Genomic DNA, 21,626 nt, shown 5'->3' with positions numbered 1-21,626 from the left:
AGAAATTGCAACTATTGACTATTGACAACAGTTTAGATAAAAGATGGTTGCAAGTCACTAATAATTGAGGAAATGCAAATCAATAAAACCGAAGTTTCACCTCAAAACCAGCACATTGGTGATAGTGCTAAAAGATAGAAATACCCAGTGTTGGTGGGGATATCACAAGACAGGCACCCCCATGTACTGCGGGTGGAGCTCTAAATTTGTCCCCACATTCTGCAAAGTAATTTGAAATTATACTAAGAAAGGGCCTAAAATGCCCATGTCGTTTTACCCACAGATATCAATATTAAGTATATACATTAAGGAAATTAAAAACATAAAACTCAATGTCCCACATGCCTAGCAAAATCCTCTGAGCAATACTCCCTATAGTAGTAAGGAACCTGAAGCAAAACAGATGCCCATGAGTTGAGGGATGGATAAGCCATGGCACATGAAAGTATCTTATATGCCATAAGAGTAAATAGGGTGAAAATGAAGGTAGGGGGGGTGCGGAGCCAAGATGGCAGCTGGAAAGCAGGGACTTGTCTAGAGCTAGCCCCCAGGACCCTCCAAACACCTAAAAAATGACTCTGAATAAATTCTAGAAATGCAGAACCCACAGAATAGCACAGGGAAGCAGGGCTCCAGCCCAGTACAGCCTGGATGGTCACTGGGTAAGGTCTATCATACGGAACTGGGAGCAAAGCAGAGCAGAGCCCAGCATGAGCTGCTCCTGGACCAACCAGACCAGGAACCAGGCAGAACAGGCCCCAGAGTCCTGAATCAGTGATCTGTGGCAGTTACCAGACTTCTCAACCCACAAACACCAAAGGCAGCAGAGAAGGTTAGTGGGAAAAAAACTGTGGGGACAGAGGGAAAGGAGTTCACTGTTGGCCACCTCCCTGGGGGTGGCAGAGGTGGTGCAGCTCTGAGCCTTCTTGCAGAGCTCAGGCTGCAGTTCCTTCTGGTCCCAGGCCAACCTGGTGGGAGGAATTAAGTGGCAGATCAGAGCAGGAGTGCAGAGCCTGCTTAAGATCTGACTCCAGTTCGGGTTGGTGGTTCTTGGGGGAGGAGGAGTGCTGATGTGGCAGAGCTTGCTGTGTAGAAATAGCTCTGAAAACAACAGTGCAGCCCCTCAAGCTTGGGACAAAGTACTCTGTACTCTACAAGCAGTCATACCCACATGAAAAACTCAAGGGTCAAGTAAGTTGGCTGGGAACATGGCCAGGCAGCAAAAACACTTTCAGATTCAGACTCAGACTCTGGAATTTTTCTTTGGTGACAAAGAAGACCAGACCATACAGCCAGAAGAAGTCAACAAAGTCAATGAGCCTACATCAAAAGCCTCCAAGAAAAACATGAACTGGTCTCAGGCCATGGAAGAGCTCAAAAAGGATTTGGAAAAGCAAGTTAGAGAAGTAGAGGAAAAATTGGGAAGAGAAATGAGAGTGATATGAGAAAACCATAAAAAATAAGTCAATGACTGCCTAAAGAAGACCCAAAAACATACTGAAGAAAATAACACCTTAAAAAATAGACTAACTCAAATGGCAAAAGAGCTCCAAAAAGTCAATGAGGAAAAGAATTCCTAGAAAGGCAGAATTAGCCAAATGGAAAAGGAGGTCCAAAAGACCACTGAAGAAAATACTACTTTAAAAATTAGATTGGAGCAAGTAGACGCTAGTGACTTTATGAGAAATCAAGATATTACAAAACAGAACCAAAGGAATGAAAGAATGGAAGACAATGTGAAATATCTCATTGGAAAAACCACTGACCTGGAAAATAGATCCAGGAGAGATAATTTAAAAATTATTGGACTACCTGAAAGTCATGATCATAAAAAAGATCCTAGATATCATCTTTCAAGAAATTATCAAGGAGAACTGCCCTGATATTCTAGAATCAGAGAGTAAAGTAGAAATTGAAAGAATCCACCGATCCTGAAAAAGATCCCAAAAAGAAAATTCCTAGGAATATTGTCACTAAATTCCAGAGTTCATAGGTCAAGGAAAAAATACTGCAAGCAGCCAGAAAGAAACCATTTGAATATTGTCGAAACACAGTCAGGATAACACAAGATCTAGCAGTTTCTACTTTAAGGGATTGAAGGGCTTAGAATATGATATTCCAGAGGTCAATGGAGCTAGGATTAAAACCAAGAATCACCTACCCAGGAAAACTGAGTATCATGCTCCAAGGCAAAATATGGATTTTCAATAAAATAGAAGACTTTCAAGCTTTCTAAGTGAAAAGACCAGAGCTGAATAGAAAATTTGATTTTCAAACACAAGAATCAAGAGAAGCATGAAAAGGTAAACAAGAAAGAGAAATCATAAGGGACCTACTAAAGTTGAACTGCTTTGTTTACATTCCTATATGGAAAGATGAGGTACGTAATTCATGAGACCTCAGTATTAGTAGCTGAAGGGAATATACATATATAGAGAGTCAGAGGGCACAGGATGAGTTGAATATGAAGGGATGATATCTAAAAAAATGAAATCAAATTAAGGGATGAGAGAGGAATATATTAAGAGAGAGAGAAATGGAGAGACAAGATGGGATAAATTATCTTGCATAAAAGTGGCAAGAAAAAGCAGTTTGTTGGAAGGGAAGAGGGGGCAGTTGAGGGGGAAGGAGTGAATCTTGCTCTCATTGGATTTGAACTGAGGAGGGAATAACGTACACACTCAGTTGGGTATCTTTTTTTTCAATGTGCAACAAAAACCTTTATTAGCATTTGGCTCAGCTGTTACTGAACCTGGAAATCTCAAAACTTAATATTAAGACTACAAAGACTTTAGTAAGTGCAAAATGATGCTAGTATTGGAAATTTATGCTTGCATAATAAGGTCAAAAATTAATGGCTACCCCTAAGATGCAGGACCAGGTGGAGAGTGGATTCTTTCTGGAGGTTGTAGTCAGACAGGGTGTGGCCATCCTCCAGCTGCTTTCCTGCAAAGATGAGCTTCTGCTGGTCAGGAGGGATGCCCTCTTTGTCCTGGATCTTGACTTGACATTCTCAATAGTGTCACTGGGCTCTACCTCCTGGGTGATGGTCTTCCCTGTTAGTGTCTTCACAAAGATCTGCATTGTGATCATGTCGCTGCCACTGCCAAACTCTGAACTAAGCAGACTCCAAGAAGCTTGCGTTCGATTATGCTTAGTTGGGTATCTTACCCCACAGGAAAGAAGGAGGAAGGAGATAAAAAGGGGGGATGATAGAAGGGAGGGCAGATAGAGGGAGCAGGTAATCAAAAGCAAATACTTTTGAAAAGGGACAGGGTAAAGGGAGAAAGTTGAATAAAGGGGGATAGGATAGGAAGGAGCAAAATACAGTCTTTCACAACACCAGAATTGTGGAAGCGTTTTGCATAATGATACTCTGTTGAATTGCTTGCCTTCTTAGGGAGGGTGGGTGGGGAGGGAAGAGGGGAGAGAATTTGGAACTCAAAGTTTTAAAAGCAGATGTTCAAAAAAAAAGTTTCTACTTGCAACTAGGAAATAAGATATACAGGCAATGGGGCATAGAAATCTATCTTGCCCTACAAGAAAGTAAGGGAAAAAGGAATGGGGAGGAGAGGGGTGTGTGTTGGTAAGCAAAATGGGCACTTAGCACTTAGTTCAACAACTGCCCTTGAAGACTTTGGCTTTTGTTTCCTTTGAGTAATTCAGTGTATTTAATTGAGTCTTACTAAGTGCTAAGCCCCCAAGATCTAACCCCTATCAGGTGTTAACCTAACCTATGTGGATGTGAACTTCCCAGGGTCCTAAGGGGAGGGGCTAACTCAAAAGCCAATCATAGCAGCCTAAGTTCTGGTCATTCAGATGACGTTCAATGATGTCTGAAACCCTATAAGAGGAGAAGACGGAGCCATTTGCGCAGGGCTTTCACTGGTGGTGGTGCTGAGACAGAGACTCTGGGCAGCTGTAGCTAGGAGCCCTCCAGCTTGTAACCCAGATGCTGAGACTTTGTTAAACTCTGGTAACTATGTATTGGGATTGGAATCAGACAAAGTCTGTCTGTTGATGTTTGTAATTTGTTTGTATTTTATTCTGAAGTTCAGGGTGCTGGCTTTTTCCCCTGAACTAAGTGAATGATATTTGTATGCTGAATTAAAGTAAGCTTGTCAACCCCTTAACCTTGCTTTCCTTAGTTAAGCCGATCAAAAGAACCTGTGCTTTTGCAGCGTGCTGATAGCGTTCTTGTTGCTGGGGTTGTGTTGGTCTTTCACCCCCACAGCAGCTGCTACCTGGATTGTGGAAACAGGGTGACAGAAAGGAGGGCAATCAGAATATATGCCATCTTGGAGTGGGTGGAGGGTAGAAATGGGGAGAAAATTTGTAATTCAAACTTGTGGAAATCAATACTGAAAACTAAAGATATTAAATAAATAAATAATAATTAAAAATGAAAAAGGATGAATATGAAGAAGACAAAGAAGATTCAAATGATCTGACACAGAATGAAGTGAGCAGAAACAGGAAGACAGTATACCAGATAATGACAAAAATGTAAATGGGGAAATAACACATTGAAATCTGTGCAGTTTTAAAGACCTACAAGAAAGCTTAGACACAAAGACGTGGTTTTTTTTAAATGTTCATCTGACTTTCTCTGCAAAGATGGGAGACTAAGAGAGTAGAACACTTCAGTCAGGTCCGCTTCACAAATGCAGTTTAGCCAAACTGCTTTTATTCCTTTTCCTCTCTCTCTCTCCCTCTCTCTCTCTGTCTCTCTGTCTCCCTCTCTCTCTCTCTCTCTCTGTCTCTCTCTCTGTCTCTCTCTCTCTCTCTCTCTCTCTCTCTCTCTCCCTCCCTCCTCTCTCTCTCTCTCTCTCTCCCCCTCCCTCCTCTCCCTCTCTCTCCCTCCTCTCTCTCTCTCTCTCTCTCTCTCTCTCTCTCTCACCAAAAAACAATCTGATTTGAAATAGACAAATTTTTGTTGGAATTTTCTAATTGGGCCAACTAGTGCTGGGCCTGCACTCAAGAAGGCTCATCCTGAGTTCAAATCTGGCCTCAGACACTTAGTAGCTATGTAAACCTGGGAAAGTCATTTAACCTGTTTGCCTCAGTTTCTTCATCTGTAGAATGAGCTGGAGAAGGAAATGGCAAACTACTCCAGTATCTTTGCTAATGGGGTCACAAAGAGTTGGATGCAACTGAGCAACAACAAAATTTTCTAGTTAGAAATAAATACAAAATTGTTTGCTTAAGTGGGACCTCGTCCGAAAATAATAGCACTGGGTTTCGGGTGTGTGCGTCTGTCTAACGTGTGCATTTATGAGTTAATTTATCTCTATAACTACTGCCTCTTGGATGCTATACATTCTGAGGGCCATTAAGCCATAGAACATGAGGTAACATGGAGGAAAATAATTAATAATCATAATAATTACCATAGCAATGGGCCTCATTTCTGTAGCTCTAAAGGTTACAGATCCCACCAACTCTGTGAGACACTTTGGGCATCCATGTTATCCATGTTTTATAGAAGTAGAGGTGGTAGAGTTAATAGTTAAAAACAATAGCGCAAGGACACAGACCTGATGTCAGGAAAATCAAATCCCCATAGAGATGCAGCTGCATCTATCTATGGACAAGTACTTGTAAAGTGCCTACTATGTTGAAGGCAATGGCACAAGGTGCACCAGAGTGATGACAGGTTTTGAGTCTTGCCACACCCTTACTCTAATGCTTACCTATGTGACTTTGGGCAAGTGACTTAGCCCTCTGGGCCTCAGTTTCCTAAGCTGTCAAAAGAAGGGCTAGGACTTACTGACCTCTGGTGTCACTTCCAGTTTGAAATCAATGGTGAAGAAGCTGAGGGTGTTTAGGTTGGAGAAGAGAAGATTCAGATGGGAAATTGTTTTCTTCAAGCACTTGATGAATTAGCAAATAGAAAGGGATTAGACTTCTGTTGACCCTGGAGGCAGAACTGGGAAAATCCAACAGAAGTGGCAAAGATGCCAAGTCTAGCTTGGTGGAAGGCTCTAAAAAAAGGAAGAAAGGAAGGAATGAAGTGGGTGAATGCTCTTCCTAACAAGTGGGAAGGACAGCCTTGGGAGTGATGCTCTTGGTGGAAGGCTTCACTCAGGAGCTGATTGTAGGGTTCTTGGTCTGGAAAGGGTTAGAATCAAGTGTTTCAGAGGTCCTTTGCCATTTGAAGTCTGAGAGTCTATGAAATCCATCTGTTAGACTCTTTGACTCTCTACGTTATTTATATTTAATATCATTAGATTAAAAATCTTAGAAAAAAATCTTTGAGCCCTAAAACCATGGAATCTCCCCCAGCCTATTTCCTCACATCTGCTTCCTCTTCTTTCTCTCCAGTATTCTGTCAGTCACTTTAAGGAGTGTTCCCACAATGGTCATTCCCTACTCCTTGTCCTTTGCCCCCCCCCCCACAATAATCCACCCTTAGCACAGCAAGCTATAGCACAAACTCCAGCAGTGTTTGCCCCAGCTGGAAAACAAAGATATGGAATCCATGCACATTCTATCAGACTCCCAGAAAGCTGCCAAACACTCCCTAGAGACACCTGGGAAGGAGGGCCCTCTTCTGGCCAAAACTGGTCTACAGGTTGTTGGCAACATGGAAGAGTTTCCTTCTAAACTTCTCCCTTCCTATGTACCCCATTCCCACTCCAAGACAATTTCATTTTATAAAGACAATGAAAACAAATGAGCAACACAAACCTCACCCCCTAATTCACCATGTCAGAAAACTGAAACCCAGTGTGACTTTTGAGTCTCTGCTCCTGGCCAGTCAGAAGGAGAAAAAAGCAGCCCAGGTTTTTCATCCAACCAACCTTTGCCAAGATCTTTGGACATCTTGCCTGCCCTGAATTTGCATCAGACACTTCAGGATTTGAGGAATTTGTCTGCCATCGTCCAACTCTCAATTGTTTTTAAGAAGCAGCAAAAGCAGAAATGCAGACTTCACCATAAAGAATGTGTACCTCCCATATCCCCCGGTGGTGGGCAAAAAGGCAGGAAGCCAGACCTCCAAGGGTAGGGAAGAGAGGAAGAGGAGAACAAATGGAGGCCACAAGTATAAACAGGAGATCCATCATGCAAGGTAAGAAAGATATCATACAATAGGTAATGGAGATTCATGGAGCAAGTGAGGGGTTATTTGTTTTTTTTAAGGATGGGGCAGACATGGACATATTTGAAGGCTACAGGGAAGCAACCAGTAGACAACAAGAGGTCAGTGCTTAGCACAGTGCCTGGCACATAGCAGGTGTTATTAAATGCTTAATGACTGACTGACTAGGATGTATGAGGTATTCAGGAAGCACTAGCACCTCTAGTGGAAGGGCTTGCCAAGCCCTTTTCAGGGCTGCTCATCCACCCTCAGTGTTCACCTTCACTTAACACTCACCTGTGCCTCCAAGAAGCTGTACTGTGCACAGAGGCTGAAACCTGGGAAACTGTCTTGGCAGATGAGCTAGAGCAGGGTGAGGTTCTGATGGACTCAAACCTATCGGTGAGTGAAGGGAATGTCTCCCTCAAACATGTGAAGACATCCCCCAGTGGAACAGATGCATGAGAACAATTTGTTCCAATGGCCATAAAGGCAGCTGAAGCAGGAGCTGTGGAGTGCTTAGAGCTTGGTCAGGCATTGAAGATACCAGGGTCATCCACTGAATCCTTGGCCATCACCAGTCATATTGACTTTTGTCCCGACAACGGACTTCTATGACTTTGGAAGAGAGAGTGAGGCTGATGACCTTATGCAACTCTGCCTCATTCGAATCCAATTAGCATACAGGTCATTACCCCAGGATGACACTGGTCCTCTACCAAGATGAAAGATCAACAATTGACTGAATGAGGTCAAAGATTAGTGACAAAATAGAAATGACAGAAGGGACAATCTGTTGGAGAAGACAGGACAAAATTGGTTCACTTGCTCGTGTTGAGATGGCAGAAAAGATGTATTGTTTGACCTGGAGTAAAGAAGATCTGAGTTCAAATACTGCCTTACTATAGCTGTGTGGCCTTGGACAAATCACTTAAGCTTTGTCTTCTTTGGTTTCCTCATCTTTAAAATGGAGACAATAACACCTGCCTCCCAGGGCTGTTGTGAGAACAAGATGAGATAACACTTGTAAAGTGCTTTGCAAACCTTAAAGTATTATGTTAATGCTAGCAAGGATCATGGTGTGGGAGAGGGACTTGCCTGGGCAAGAAGGACCAGCTCTTCATGTGCAAAGAGGGTGAAAGAGGAAATCATGGGGGCAGATTCTCTGGGCCCCTTGTTGGCCATCTTCCCAAATCAGGGGCTGCACAAGAGGGTCTGCAAGGTCCCCTGGAGATTTGAAATTATAGGATTCTGTCACTAGAGAGAGCCTAATGGTGTCCTCTACCTAGCATTGTACACATGGGTGACTGCACCAGAGCAGCATCTCTCTTGCCCTTTCAGAATTTTTCTGTGCTCATTCTTTGACAAGAATCCCATTGGAATCAAATGCTTCTCAGAATCCTCCATGTGCTGTCTACATCACAAGGACTCAGTCATTCCGAAATGGCCATTCTCATAGGTGTCATGCGAAGTGGTTTTGACATTTCTCAGCTTTCTGACACCAGGGCAATGCTGGGACCTACCCAGGGACTGATGGGCATCTCCTACTCTGGACTGACATCTGGAGAACACCCACACCAACACCACTTGGAGCCATTCCGTGTGTGCCTGTGGGCTTCTTTTGGCACCATGGTCACCCTTGCTCACCTGGATCCCAGAACCAGGGGCTTCCTCTGGACAAAATCATGGGCTGCCTTAAATAACTCATCACACAGTGATTTAAGGGTCAATGCAGAGCTGTTCCCCTCAATCCAATGTGGCTGCAGTTCAGAGTTCACCATCCCAATCTTACACTGTCAGTTCTCTTCATGAAAAAACAGCAGCATAAATCTAGGCAGCCACACAGACAGAAATAGTGGGAACTCAGACAGTCCCTATATATTTTCCATTTTGAGGTCAATAGACTGAACCTAATTTAAGTTCCCACTGAACTTAATTTAATGACTTCCCAACGAGGTTAGCCAGCTCTTTCCCAAGGTGTCCTTTCCATTATCCAGGTGAATCTAATGTCTTCTCCAAGAACTCACTTTCAGAATATGGGCCAAAGGAGCCAAAATATTTTTGCCAACCCATGTAGCTTCATATAGCAATAGATAAAAAAGAACGGTGCCTTCAAAACGTCCACCAAGTGACAGAAGGCAGCATGTTGGGGATTAGCGTAGCTGGATAATATGGGGCCCCTAGAGGTTCTTCTGGTGGAAGAAAGTAGAAACTAGAATGTTAAGCCCAGTTTTTTTTAATGTAACCTTCATTTATTGCACACATGCCTTCTCTTAGACTACCATGGGGATTAGGTTGTCCCAGAGTAACAAGTCCACACACCCAGGCAAAGCAGATGAACCAGGACAAATGACCTTGAAGAATCAACATTCTCTCATTCGCTTACTCAGCAAACATCTGTGGACGTAGAAAAGCTCTGCGGATATGGGTATATGTGCTATGTGTTTAAGTCTGTGTGTATATAAGCACACATGTACTTTTATAAATATGTTTATATGTTTATAAAACAGCTCAACTAACAAAAGGGATACATGGCAATGATTTTGGAAAATGAAGCCCACTACCCTGAGGGAGTCATCTCATTTCCCCAGCTGTAAGGACTAGAGTGTCCTTAACATCCCTTTCAGCTTTGAAGCAAAGATCCCATGACTCTATTAAATCACAACTTCAATATTCAAGGATCTGTGTCTTCCCAAGTTAAAGGGCACAATAAAGGAGCTTTAATGATTCTTTTCAATGTGATAATGCTTCTACGTTAGCTGCTTAACTATAGGAGAAATTCATTCCAAATTCCCAGCCTTTCTCACTTTCTGCATCATGGCCACCTCCACGAGTTCAGCAGTCACTCACAGGACACAATAGCTTGAAGGCAGAATGTTACGATCATTCAGCGACAGACCCTTGGTTAGCTCTTGGCCTGGGGACCAGTTGGACTCAGACCACATGGACCCATGCTCTTTCTCCTAACAATCTCATCCTCAAGGGGACTGTCACTTGGTTCAACTAAGAATTGAGATGGGGCAGAAGGGCAAGGATGGAGACTTCCCATAGGCACAATCAGGCTGACCCAGCCCACTTCATGGAAGAAGGCAATTACATCCAATTAATCTATTGTGACTGAGGTGGGTGTTGAAAAATACTGAGGAGTTCCTGACACTACCCTGTCCTCCAGACCCATATTGTCCCATATGGGGAAAACATAAACACACACACACACACACACACACACACACACACACACACACACGCTACACAGTAAAGGCTTTATTGAGTAAGTTCCATGACCAACAGGATGATTTTCATGTGAGAATCTGTTCAGGACTTTTTATTGAACATTCCATTGGTAGGTCCCTTTGTGCCTCCCTGGAGAGAGGTCTCAGGGATTAGGGACAAACTGGTGCTTTAGACATCTGTGTGAATGATTACTGTAGACAGAGCCTTGCCTTCAGGTGGAACCATAAAAGAGAGTTTTCAGTGGCAGACCAAGATGCATTTTTTTTCCTTTTCATAGGATGGAGGGCAGTAGATCTGGGTGGACCTGGATTCTAAGAGTGGGGCCTCTAGTGAATAGCTACCTTGAGGCACGAAATTACGAGCTCCTTGAGGTCAGGAATTATTGCTTGCCTTTCTTTGTATCCTCAATGTTTCTCCCAGTGCTTGGCACATAATAGGTGCATAATAAATGCTATTTGACTGACTGACAGAGGGACTGCAACTCTAAGTGCTGTCAATTATCAAAATATTTTGTCAAAATGTGATTTTTATTTAAAATCTTGGCTATTATGAAAGTGTATACGGTACTTAAAAGATGTAGCTTCAACATATTAATGACGAATCAACTATCAGGTACTTGGCTGTATGTCTGAAGCCTCAGAATATCGGTAGTTTTTAATTTATGAGTAAAGGATTATTGAAATGTTAACTGTTAGGGAAACATCAGGAAAGATATTCAAGGCCTAAGTTGTGGTTAGTGAAATTTTGCTATTTAAGGTAAACAATCTTGGGACTGTAATTCACTGTTGTTTTGAGCTTTGATTACAAGGAGAATTGTCTGAGTTATCAGGGAGCCAGTAGCAAAATAAATGGTATTGTTGAAGTCTGAGAACTGCTAAAGGTAGATGTCTGTGCCCAGGAAAAGTTTTGGAAATGACCTCATACATGGCCACGTAGGATCCCCCAATTCTATTTCCCCATCGTGCTGTTTCCTTTCTCAAAAGGAAAATCCTACCTAGTTAATCCTGAGCCTTGATGTTGAAGACCTGTGACTACATGACTAGCTGTCAGATATGACAGCCTAGAATCGAACAGAGCTAAGGAGGTTTTTTCTTCCTGTTATGATATATGAGCTATGTCCTTTTGCCTTTTATAGCAAATTTCAATAATCAAAAAAACTCTATTAAATAATAGGTTGATACTGGAATATCTCTGAGCTACTATAATGGAATTCCAGTATAAACATCTTACAATTTTAACATCTATTTGTGGTCAAGTTATAAGATAGGGAAGATATTCTCCTAAAAGGAGATGATTAAACACGGCAATGAGGCAAAGATGTCATGTGAAAATGTTCTAAATAAATGGAAAAGGAAATTTTGAGAAAAGCAACAGGATTGGACTGTTTTCTCTAAGAACTACATACAGATGTATATGATTGGCTTCCAAATTCATCTATCATGGAAATTCAGGTTTTGAGTTTTAGTAATAATTTCTCAAAATTGGATTAAGAATTTAGTAATTAGGGATTAATTATATTTTACATGTAAATCGTACTAATAATGGTAAAGAAAGTGAAATTATTTTCCCAGTTTTTTACAGTATCTTCTAGTAATTTAAAAGGCAGAAGGGTTCATTTTCAGGTAGACCCTCAGGAATTTTCAAAAGATTCTTATATCACGTATGGGATTTAGATAAGGATAGAAACAGAAATCCTCTGAAGTTTCACAACTGGAGAACCAAATTTAGGTGATTGTACTGAACTCTACTAAGTCTAGGAACCTCTAGATTTGGGACCAGAGAGCCCCCTTTAGAGTAGTCTTGAGAATAAAGCATGTTGTAGACCTGGGACACATTTCCCTGATAGGTCCCCTCAAGGAACTAACCTCCTGGGCGATGGCCCATGGCATATACCTGCCACTCCTTTATTGGCCATAATGGCAGGGGATCTTTCAGATCCCCTTCCTTTGGCCAAAAGGGGGAAATGTCCAAATATTTGGAGACACCCTGTTTCCCAGAGCTAAGGCCCAGCAAGCAGGCTGTTCCCTGAGCTTGGCATAACAACAATCTTTCGCCTTCTGGATGTTCTCGCCCTCTGGCGAAGTATATTGCTTTGACAAGAACCAGATTTATACCCCCCTATTTCCCAGGACCTGAGAGCCATTGTGGTGCAGCCTAAAGTCATCTATCACCTCCCTTGACATGCTCACAATCCCTGTGCTTGCGTAACAGCTAAGTGAACCAAACCAGGTACAACACTCTTGTTCCTACATGCTAACTCTGGTTTTGTTTGTGTCTGTGAGACAAATCAACTTGAAGACTGTTTCCACAGGACCTAGGAACCCCTGCACTGTCTATATGTGAGCCTGCTGTGGGAACAGCAACCCAAGATTGGAGAATTATTATATCACAATCTAGCCCGCTTGTGGTTTTTGTGTGTATATAAAGCACTGCCTTGCCTCAGCAAGTTAAGCCCTATTTGGGGGGTGGGGGTGGGGGTGTTTTCTCCTCTGATCAGCTCCAGCCATTGCCAGATTAGAGATCAGTTCCAATCCAGTTAACACAAGCAAACCACTCAAAGGACTATTTTAGCTCCAAAGTTCCTGACCCCAGATTTGGAGTCAATGGCATGATCTCTCAGCCTAAGAGGTGGTGATTATATAAAGGGGATGATGTGGTTGGCTGGTGGCACTTCCTGAACTCCTAGTCTTCTGGATTGCTGTTTGGAGCCCTGAAACCCCAACCTCCTAGAAATAGAAGGGGTCCTAGGCAGCAGCAAAGGAAGGGGACTTCTTTGGTCTTGGCAGCCTCTTGGGCAGAGATCATCTAAGTGGCTGCTGAAGCAACAGGAGCAGCAGGAGAATCAAAGCCATGATTTTGGGGAGCAAAGCCCTGGACTTTGCCCTCAGTCACTTCAAAGCATTATTGAGCAGTAAAGGGTCAGGGAAAAGATAATTGCCTGGTGAGTGGATCTAATGGCACTTCCTTTCAAAGGATGATGCAATAAAACTAATGCCTTTGCTGGTCTTTGGGACAGGAAAGCGGAAATTGTAAGGGTATTGAGGGGGTCATCTGTTGAGAAAATCCAAGGGAGACTCCAGGTTTGTACTCTAGGAGAGTCCAAGCCACAGGGCAGTGCCATAACTCTGGATACCTAGCTAGGTCTCTGGGGGTGGAAAGGGACTCATGTGAATGTTGGAGATGACGGCTGCTCCACTGAAACCAATGGTTGATTTGCCTTTCCAAATGGGAGTTCAAGCCAAAGGGTGTTGCTATTTGTATGACAGACTTTGGGATCCTAGAGTAAACTGAGATTCATCAGAGAGAAAGAAATGTATAAGCTATTGACTATTATCAGTTCTCTACATGTTTAATGAATTTTCTATAGGGTGAAGTAATGGCTGACCTATACGTAATAGATATATTATTTTCTTGAGTGTTTGAATAGAATCTGAAGACTCTTTAACCCATATCTGTGGAGACACAGACGTGAGTTATATTTGATTCATACTTTGTGTTTTACAAAAGCAACTAAGGATGAGGATGGTGATGTAAGTCAAAGAGATACTGATTAGGGTGGTCCCCAAGATGGAAACTAGTCAATATACATCCAGAACTTGGGGGACTTAGCCATGTAATAATAACATTAGAGTGAAAGCAGTTGGGATAAACTGATGATGCACATTTCCAGAAGGAGGTGGGGGCAAGGATGGTGTTCAACTGAGGGCCTAAAGCCCTGAAATAAGAAATTAAGCCAGTTCCTAGAACAGAGGATACTTAGAGGTCATCCATCTACTAACAAACCCAAAGGCGATCGTCAGCCTTCTTGACCTCTCAGCACCCTTTGACACTGTCAATCACCCTCTTCTCCATGAAAGTCTCTTCCCTCTACCTTTCATTTTGGGGTCTCCTACTCATCTAACCACTCTCTCCCAGACTCCTTCACTGAATCTTCATCCACATCACACCCACTAACCACGGGTGTCCCAGGGGGCCCTCTTATCACACTCTATACTACATCTGGTGATTTCAGAAGTTTCCATGGATTTCATTACCATATTTATGCTAATGATTGTCAAATCTGTTTATCCAGCCCTAGTCTCCCTGCTGATCTCCAGTCTCACATCTCAAACTGACTATCAGATGTCTCAAATGGACATCCAATAGATACCTTAAACACAAAATACCCTAAACTGAACTCATTATCTTTCTTTCCAAATCCTTCCCACTTTAGAACTTTCCTATTCCTGTCAAGTACAATACCATCCTCCCAGTCTCCCAGCCTTTCAACAGAGGTGTTATCCTTGACTCTAAATGATCTCAACCCCCACATTCAATTTGATGTCAAGGCCTGTCAATTCCACCTTTGCATTATCTTTCAAAAATACGTCCTTGTCTGCTCTGAAACTGCCCCGCCCCTGGTACAGACCCTCATCATTTCACACCTGGGTCATTGCAAGTAGCTGCTGGTGGGGAGGGGGAGAGGGGTTTCTGCCTGCCTCAATCTCTGCCCCCTCCAGTACATCCTCCACTCAGCCACCAAAGGAATTTTCCTAAACTACAAACCCTGCCTTGATGCCTCCCTACTTAATAAACTCCAGTGTCTCCCTATGACCTACAAGATGAAATCCAAAAGTCTTTGCATGTCATTCAAAGTCCTTCGTGACTTCTCACTTCCCCTACCTTTCCCATCTTCCTATACCTTACATTCCTCCACGTCCTCTTCAATACAGTGGCACTGGCCTTCTTGCAGTGACTCCCCATCTCTTGGCTCCAGGCATTTTGATTGACTGCCCCCATTACCTAGATTACTCTCCCTCTTCATTTCCATCTCCTGGATTCCTCAGCTTGCTTCAAGTCCCAAATAAAATCCCACCTTCTAAGGAAAGCCTGCTCTAACCCCTCTTAATTCTAGTACCTTCCTCCATAATAATTCCCCATTTTTCTTAAATAGCTTGTTTGTACATATTTGCTTGTGAATTGTCTGCACCACTAGCTCCTTGAAAGTAGGGACAGTCTTTTGCTGCTTACCACAGTGCCTGGCATATAGTAGGTGAGAAATAAATGCTTATGGAATAACTGACTTACTACAAGTCTCTCCTTTTGCAGACACAGAAACTGAGGCCCAGAGAAAGAGGGTGACATGTCCAATGTGAACCAAGGAAGAAATTGCCAATTTGGGACTTGAAATCTCTGACTCCAAATCTTGAGCTCATTCTCCTAAAACACAGTTGTACAAATCATTTAGGAAAATACGAAATAAAATAAAAATGGCATTGAGATGAAAAACCAGGTTCTTTGGCCTGCCTTCTCCAGATTCATACAGTTTCCTCATCTCCATTTCTTGGGACCTGAATACGTAACTATCATTTGAAAACCATGGCCAAATCATCAAGGCCTTAGCTTCCATTTTAGCTCTTTTGGTTAACGTACTGTTAGGGATACCATGAGGAGACCTGGGTTTCTACATATGCCTTGAGCTGAACCAAAAGTTACAGGCCTCTTGGTTCTCAGGGTTTTACTCTTATTGATTCTGGTCACTTTCTACCTATTTGAGAAAGAAGGTAAATCCAGGCTGGGATTTGGGTCTCATTTAATTCCTTGCAAGAACACTGGGAAAGCTGGGGGTGCCATGAAGGTGTTGGAGGCAGAATAACTTGACTATTTCTGTCTGTGTAGAGATTTGGGTACAATTTTAGTCGCAAAAAGTTCAGTGAAAACAAGCTTGATTTTGTCCCCAGATAGCTTCTCAAGTTTATTTTGAAACATAATCAGTGCACTTATCCAGCATTACTGTGGTATACTTAGAGTCTGATCCTGCCTTGCTCCCAGGGGAATGCTATCCCAGACGGATTCCCGGCACCAGTTCTCATTCCCTTCTGTCCTGTTGACACCTGGCAACATCCGGCTTACATTCTCATTTCCATATACTTCAATAACATTCCAATAAGTTTCACCATGTCAAGTCATGCTTGCATGGTCGATGTAACACAAGGAAAAGTCAATATGAACATGCAAAATTTGGAAATCTTTTGGATCAAGGCCCTGACCTGCAGCCTTTGAGCACCTAATCGCAGGGCCTGGTATTGACTCTGAAGGAGAAGGCAATTTGAAGGTCATTGTAGTATGTGGTAGAACACACTGGTTGGGTGACCTCAATTCAAAGTCCAGCTCTGACACCCACCTTGGGCAAATCACTTCCCCCCTACATGGTCCAGGTTCTTCATTATTAAATTCATGTACTCTCCACTCATGGCTCTGGAGCCCCTGCTCCAACCCTCCCTCAGGCAGATTGCATTCACAGAAGGTATTAACTATGGCTCCTCTCCAACTTCTAGGGAGCCCTGAGAAGCTGGGAAGTCTCTGTCTAGTACTCAGTATTCCCCATCAGTAAATTTCACCAACGATTGCCAATTGACATTAGTCAGTCAGCCATATTAAATTAGCTTTTAGATATCGATATCGCTAAAGCAACATAACAGCAATAAAGACGAAACATGCCTCTCTCCAAACATACGTACTGAACATGCTCTGCCACAGTGTGTACAATGTCCAAGGAAAGCAGGCCAAAGTTGAGAGAGTGCATGTAGTGAAGAGGGAAATCCCTACCTCGTGGAAGTCCATTTTCTAGGAATCATCAAACACACACTTTCTCTTGGTGTCGCTTTCTACTTGCCTCCCTGAAGCTTCCATATCTCAGTATGTCTAGGTTGTCCTTGGCTCAAGCACTCAGTCAATAAAGATTTATTTAATGTCTACTATTTGCCAGGCACCGTGCTAGATGCTAGGGATACAAAAGGAGGCAAAATATAGTCCTTGCCCTCAAGAAGCTTAAAATCCCCTGGGGGAGACCATAAGCAAACAAATACGCTCAATCTATCTATAGGATAAATAGGAATGATTACCAGAAGGAAGGCACTAGAATTAAGGAAGGTGGGGAAAGACACCATAGAAGATGAAATTTTACTTGGAATGTAAAGAAAGCCAGGGGTGTCAGTATATGAAGATGTGGAGGCACGGCACTCTGGGTATGGGGAGCAGCCAGAGGAAATGTCTAGAGACAAGAGAAGGACATCTTTGTTTTTTTTTTTTTTGGTGGGACAATTGGGGTTAAGTGACTTGCCCAAGGTCACACAGCTAGTAAATGTGTCAAGTGTCTGAGGCTGGATTTGAACTCAGGTCCTCCTGACTCCAGGGCCAGTGCTCTACTCACTGTGCCACCTAGCTGCCCCAGGACATCTTCTTTGTAGAACAGTCAGGGGCCAGTGTCACTGGACTGTGGAGTACGTGACAAGAGCAAAGTGTAAGAAGACTAGAAGTATATGAGGGAGGAAGTTATGAAAGGCTTTGAACATGACACAGAGCATTTTGTGTTTCATCCTAGAGGGGATAGGGAGCCACTGGGCTTTACTGAGTTGGGGAAGCGTGCTATGGTGAGATCTACACTTTAGGGAAATCACTTTGGTGGCTGAATGCAGGATGAATTGGGAAGGGGAGAGACTTGAGGCAGGCAGAACTCCCAGCTATAGTCCAGATGTGAGGTGATGAGGGCTTGCTGCAGGCTGGGTACAGTGGCAGAAGAGGGAAGGGGTGTATTCAAGAGATGTTGCAAAGGTGACATCAACAGGCCTTGGCAAAAGATTGAATATGGGCCTGGTGAGAGATAGTGAGGAATCCAGGATGACTCCTACATTGCAAGCCCAAGAGACAGAGAGGATAGGATTGTCCTCAACAGAAATAGGGAAGGAAGGAGTTGAGGAGGGTTTCTGGGGGGAGAAAAGAAATGATTCCACTTGGGTTATGTTGAGTTTAAGTTGTCTATATCTGATTGCAGGTGTTTGAAGGGCAGTTGAAAATGAGAGACTGGAAATCAGCAAAAAAGTTAAAGCAGGAAAGGTAGATTTGAGAACCAGCTTGGAGATGGTCATTAAATCCCTCAGAACTGATGAGCTCACCAAGTGAAGCAGTATAGAGGGAGAAGAGAAGAGGACCCAGGAGGACACCCAGGGTTAGAGGACATTATATGGATGAAGATGCAGCAAAGGAAACAGAGAAGTGATCTAATAGGTAGGAGGAGAACCAAGAGGGGGCCATGTCCTGAAAACCTCCAGAGAAAAGAGTGCCAACGAGGAGAGAGAGCTCAACAGAAACAAAGGATTGAGGTTGAGGGGATACAGATACTACCGCCCGTCACTGCCATTTCAGTGATGCATTAGCACGTCAATGAAAAGTCCAAATTCTTGGACCTTCAGCAACTCACAAGATCATGTTCTGATCAAGCAGGGAAAGGGACACTGAGATTCTGGCCCTTGAGGCCCACTTTAAATAAACATCTCAGGGCCTTGCTTGGAGCAGCTCTCTCCATAAAGCTCCATGAAGCTGCTGCACATTCAAATGCCTCATTCCCAAGCCGACCTGCTGTTTTATATAAAACCTACAAGGCATGATGAGGTATGCATTAGTTTAATGCCTGTGATTAATTGATTGATTTAATAGAGGTGTTCTCACCTGATAAGGCTAAGAGGATTGGGGCTAGCAGCATTTTGTTGTTTACTTTAAGTCAGAATGGGGTCGTTGACAGCTGGACTCTATCCCCAAGCATTCTTGCAGGGATTGCCCTCTGCCATGATCTTTGCCTTCTACACGAACTTGTGCTTCTGTTGTTCAGTCTACATTTTCCCATTTCTGGAAATGATGCCTTAATCATAACAAATTGATGTCCTATGTCTTTGCTGAACTTCATGGATCTGTGACTTTGCTGCTGTTAAGTCTCCAGTGAATGAAATAGATGTGCCATGGGACTGGGAAATAAGAAATGTCAGGCTTCCCCAGCTGAGTGTCTGTTTGCTGGAGCAGAGAGAGCCGGAGCTCATCAAGCATCTTTTGCCCTCCTGTTTAGAGAGCCTTATTTTCTATCAAAGACCAGTCTCTGCTCTGAACTCCCTGCCCTCCATCCTGCTAAGACTAGCCTCCACTCCCCTCCTGTCTGGTTGCCTAGGGCCATGCTGGACCCCACCCCCAGTTCTGGGACTGAAGGAGAAAGATCCAATCTGGGCATTGAGCTCTCCTGGAATTCTCTTTCTGAAACATCTGGGATGGCACTCTGTGCCAGTCCTCCTAGGCATGGCCTCTGTATCCCCACCAGGCCACTGAGCCAAATTCTAGGCTCTTGCTAAGGTTTCCTAAGCTTGTGGTATCTGCTGTGGGCAGGGTAGGGTGTTTAATATTGGGATTGACAATGAGGGGACACAGTCCCTGCCCACAAAGAGCATTAGCACTAGTTGGAAGGTAGGGTTAATGCACAGATAAATTTGAGTTTAGGAAAAAGTAATTAAGCACATAGGAGAAGGTGAGGAAAGGGGTCCCGAGAGCTCAGGAGAGGGCATCATTTATGTGCAGAGTCAGGGAAGGAATCCTGGCTGAGTTGTCCCATGAGCCAGATTCTAAAGGGTGCTCAATGGGCAGAGAAGGGATGAGCAGGAGGTGGGGTAAACAGGAAGCAGTCACCTTCAAACAGGGGAAGCAGCAGAAGCAGAGTCCTTGAGGTGGTGAAAAGAGAAGGTCAAGAAACAAAAAATTATTCAGTGCTTGACTTCAGTTATACTCATGGGAGAATGAAGGGGTGTAAGGAGTGACTGGGGAAGAGTGGGAGAGAACAAGAAGGCCTGGGTTCAAGTCCCACCTCTGAAAATGAATGGCTGCATGATCCTGACACTTCACCTCTTTGAGACTCAGTTTCCATATATGTAATATGGGGCAAACAATGCTGGTAGTAGCTCCCCCAGAGTGTCATTGTGAGGCAACTTAATAAAATACCTGAAGGGACTCACTGTCAGTTAGTGTGGTGGTGGTGGTGGTGGCTGTGATTGCTGCTACCATTTTTGTTGTGGACCCCATAGATACCATTTCTTTTACACATTATAAGTTTGGGTGGCCTTAGTCCCTACCCCCTCCACTGCCACAGAATGTTTCTGAAGTAAAATATTACACATTCCCTATGAACCTTCACAGGTGGAGCCTGTGCATTGTTCAAAGAGAAGTGCCTTAATGGACTAAGAACTCACTGGGTCCTCCAGAGTGTTCTGAGAGTGGTAGCAGGGAAGAGCTAGGAATGGGCAGATTAGGAGGCTTGGTCATCGATGTGGTTCTAGATTTGGGGTCAGAAGAACTAGGTGCTAGGCCCTTGATCTGACACTTAATAATACCTGGGGGAGAGTGGTCCAGCCACTTCACCTTTCTTGGCCACCTTCCTTGCTTACAAAATGAGAAGGCTGAATGTTTGGCCTAGGAAATGCTTTGCAAATTTGAGATCTTTAGGATTCCCCAAACCTTCCCAAAGCTGTAATTGCTACCAAGGCTTTATTTCCTTTTCATTTGATGGTGGAGTTTTCAAAAATGCTACCACTTACTGTTTGTATTTGAGTTTTCCTGTGTGGAAAAGAAAGAAGCCTTCAACTACCCCAGAGGTGTAATAGGCCAGAATGGCATCAAATTCCATTGGGGTTACTCTGGCACAGACCATAATCTAACAAGAAGGTTAGTGATACCAGAAGACAGGTTGGCATGACCCTCCAACAATCCAGCCCTCACTCCCACAATAGAACCTGAGGTCTTTGAGAACAGAAATGATTTAATTTTTGCCTTTGCATCCCAAACATCTAGCAAATGCTTAATAAATGCTTGTTGAGTGATTGGTTGGTTGGTTTGTTGGTTAGAGGGAAAAACTGGACCCTGGGGGTAATACTGTGGGGTGGGATGGCTTAGCACCTATATTACCACAGAAGAAAGAGAATGGACTTACAGGCCATGGTCAGCTGGGTAAGAAACAAGTCTCTGCCAACAGAAAGAAGCCAACATCTTCAACCTCAGTACACTGGGACCAGAGACCTGGCCCCTCCAAGCCTGGCACCATTCTGAATGACAGTTTCAATAGTTTTCCATTTAAAGCTTTGGAACACGGCTTCTTTCTTGAAATTCCTTACAGGAACATTTGCTTTTCTCCACCAGCTGTTGGATGCCATGTCTTAGCCCTTTGCCTTTACTATCACTTCCTTCCAATTTTCTCTTCATTCCCAAAGTGTTTTTGATGGTTCCCCATCATTTGCCCCAATGAGTTTCAGGGCTAGGTTCTTGCAAGTCTCAATTCACAGCTATCACACAGAGTAAAATCCTATTGTCTTCAGTGAAAGTTACTGTCCACATAAAGACCGCAAGAGCAGGGCATTTGTTGAAAAAGAACTCTTTTGGGCTCAGGAAATTGATACAAATTCTAAAGCAAGCATGAAATTTGACAACTGTTACCAAGCCAGCCTGCTTCAGCAAAGCATCCTGA

The sequence above is a fragment of the Trichosurus vulpecula genome, chromosome 8 (assembly GCF_011100635.1).
Source record: "Trichosurus vulpecula isolate mTriVul1 chromosome 8, mTriVul1.pri, whole genome shotgun sequence".
Taxonomy (NCBI): domain Eukaryota; kingdom Metazoa; phylum Chordata; class Mammalia; order Diprotodontia; family Phalangeridae; genus Trichosurus; species Trichosurus vulpecula.
Note: the sequence above shows the minus strand (reverse complement) of the source record.